Here is a 3,045-nt window from a genome sequence, read left to right as displayed (position 1 = left end):
AGGTTTAGTACAAAGTATACTTTCCTTACCAATATTGACATTGCGAATCTCTGGTTTCTTTGCTTTTGCTTTTTCTGCTTTTTTAAAATTTGGGTTTAAATAATATTACGAGAAGTATATATATATAGCTTCTCCTGTGGAAAACTGATAAGAAGTTAGGGAGCACCTTGTAAGCATCCCCTAATCTCTAGAGGTCTGTGAAGGTTTCAGGCTGCCAGTAGTTCTGGCTGCTTCAATCTGACAGCACTGGTATAATGTGGGGTCAAAGTGTCACCACATTTTGACTTACCAGGCATAATAGAATCATTTCCCACTGTCATGGTTCACCACTCAAGTTGTCCTGATCCCTTTGAGCTTAGCTGAAGTCCTCATAGTTGCTGGTTAAAAAAAAATATTTCCTAGGATTTTGTTGTAAGTGCCCCCAGCTGTGATTCATAGTATTGGGTGGAGGGAGATATTGGAACTGAATGAGCAGTTACAAACTATTAGATTTACAAAGCAAAATCCTGTTTAAAATGACACTGTAACTAAAAAGGAATTGCTTTTTCCTCTGGAGAGTGTACCCTTGCCATCTGAAGACATTTGAAGAGGGTTCATCTGAGGGGAGGGCAGGGGAGGAGCCAAGAGGCTGACAGATCTGGCTATTATTGATAACATTTTTATTGCTCAGCCTTATAGGATGATAGAGTTGGAACATGCTCCTCAGAGCTTTGAATCCAAACCCCTGCTCAGTGCAGCAGCTCCAGCTATTGCAGTGGTTCTCAACCTGTGGGTCCCCAGATGTTTTGGCCTTCAACTCTCAGAAATCCTAACAGCTGGTAAACTGGATAGGATTTGTGGGACTTGTAGGCCAAAACATCTGGGGACCCACAGGTTGAGAACCACTCAGCTAGGGCATCCTTATCCAGCCTCTTTTGAAAGATATCTCGAGAAAGAGACTCCACCATCTCTATACATAATATGATACATTGTCAAACATTTCTTACCATCGGGACATTCCTTCTAATGTTCAACTGAATTCTACTGCCTTAAAACCATTAGAGCAGAGCCACCCACCCACCCTGGGCAGGTGAAAACAAATCTGTACTCTCTTCTATGTAACAATTCTTTAATTATTTAAAGAATACACTTGTGAAAGCCTTCAGTCTTCTCTCCAGGAGGCTGAACATGCCCATTTTCAATTCGTATTTTTCTCATCTTTAATGTAGAAACAAAAATGTTTCTCATCAGTACTTTTTAAAATTGAAAATACATTTTGTTGGGGTTTTTTTCTCTACACACATACATTACACACTGAGGTAGGTGATTCTGTTGATGACCTGGTTGCTCTCTAGAACAGGGAGATGACCAGTGCAATAGACACACTCACTCCACAGTGACCCCTCTTGAATAGCAGAGCTAAACCAGCTGGCAGTAATGAAGTCAGCAAAGAGGAGTCTAGAGGGCATGTGGCGGCTATCTCACAACAAGTCAGACCAAATACAGACATGTGCCTATGCAAGGACGTACTCCCTGGCAGTAAAGGCCACAAGTAAATCTCACATTGCTGCCAACATTGCATTTGTGAGGAACTGTCCAGCTGAGCTGTTTTGAACAGTCAGAGGGTTGTTGAACCCCACCACTTGTGACAAGGATTTTGGCTCTTCAGAAGCTCACTGTGAGGCATTTGCTTGGCTCTTTGCAGATAAAGTCACTCTGATTCGCGCTGATCTGAATGTCACCATTACTGCAGTTTCTGAAAATGTAGAGCAAGCACCTACTTGTCTGGTTTTAATGGATTCATTTCAATTTGTACAATCTGAGGATGTTGACAAGATTCTTGGAGAGGCGAGGGCGGCCGCATGCATCCTGGACCCCTGCCCATCCTGGCTGATAAGCCAGAGGAGTCTTGGCAGAGTGTGTAAATGTGGTGGTTAATGCTTCCCTCCAGGAAGGCAAAATTCCAGTGAGCTTAAAAGAAGCTGTGATAACACCACTGTTGAATAAACCATCACTGGACTCCACTGAGACAGCCTTGGTTGCCTTAGTGGATGATCTCCACAGAAAGATCAACAGGGGGAGTGTGTTCCTGTTGATTCTCCTGGACCTCTCAGCAGCCTTCAATACCGTAGACCACGGTATCCTTCTGGGTCGCCTCATGAGGATGGGCTTGGGGATATTGTTCTGCAGTGGTTCCTGTCCTTCCTGGAGGATTGCATCCAGACAGTGTTGCTGGGGGACATCAGCCATTGTCCTGTAGTGTCCCTCTGAGTTCAAAATTGTCCCCCATGTTTTTTAACATCTACATGAAGCCGTTGGGTGAGATCATCCAGAGTTTTGGAGTTCAATGTCATCTGTATGCAGATGATGTCCAACTCTATTACTACTTTCCTCTGGATGCTAAGGAGGCTGTCCAGGTCGTGAACCGGTGCCTGGCCACTGTCACAGTCTGGATAAGGGCAAACAAATTGAAGTTGAATCCAGATAAAAAAGAGGCCCTCCTGGTCAGTCGCAAAGCTGAACAGGGTATAGGGTTACAGCCCGTGCTGGATGAGGTTACAGTCCCTTTGGTATGCAGCTGGGGAGTCCTCCTGGACACATTGCTGAGCCTGGAACCTCATGTTTCGGCGGTGGCTAGGGAACTTTTGCTCAATTAAAACTTGTGCTCCAGTTGCGGCCATACCTTGGGAAGTCAGGCTTGGCCAGGGTGGTCCATGCTCTTGTTACATCTAGGATAGACTACTGCAATGCGCTCTATGTGGGGTTGCCTTTGAAGACTGTTCAGAAGTTTCAAATAGTGCAACGAGAGAGAGCCTGGTCAATAAGTGGGGTAGCATACAGGGAGCACACAATTTCCATGTTATGTCAGCTCCACTGGTTTGTTTGGCAGGGACGAGATAAAGGGCCTTCTCAGTGATTGCCCCCTGGCTATGGAACTCCTTTCCTGGGGAGATTAGATCAGCCCCCTCCCTCCTGTTCTTCAGAAAGATGGTAAAGACCTGGCTATGGCACCAACCCTTTGGGGCAGTACAATGAGGCAATAGTAGGAAGCCTACTCCACTGACT

This window comes from Anolis carolinensis, chromosome 3 (assembly GCF_035594765.1).
Source record: "Anolis carolinensis isolate JA03-04 chromosome 3, rAnoCar3.1.pri, whole genome shotgun sequence".
Taxonomy (NCBI): Eukaryota; Metazoa; Chordata; class Lepidosauria; order Squamata; family Dactyloidae; genus Anolis; species Anolis carolinensis.
Note: the sequence above shows the minus strand (reverse complement) of the source record.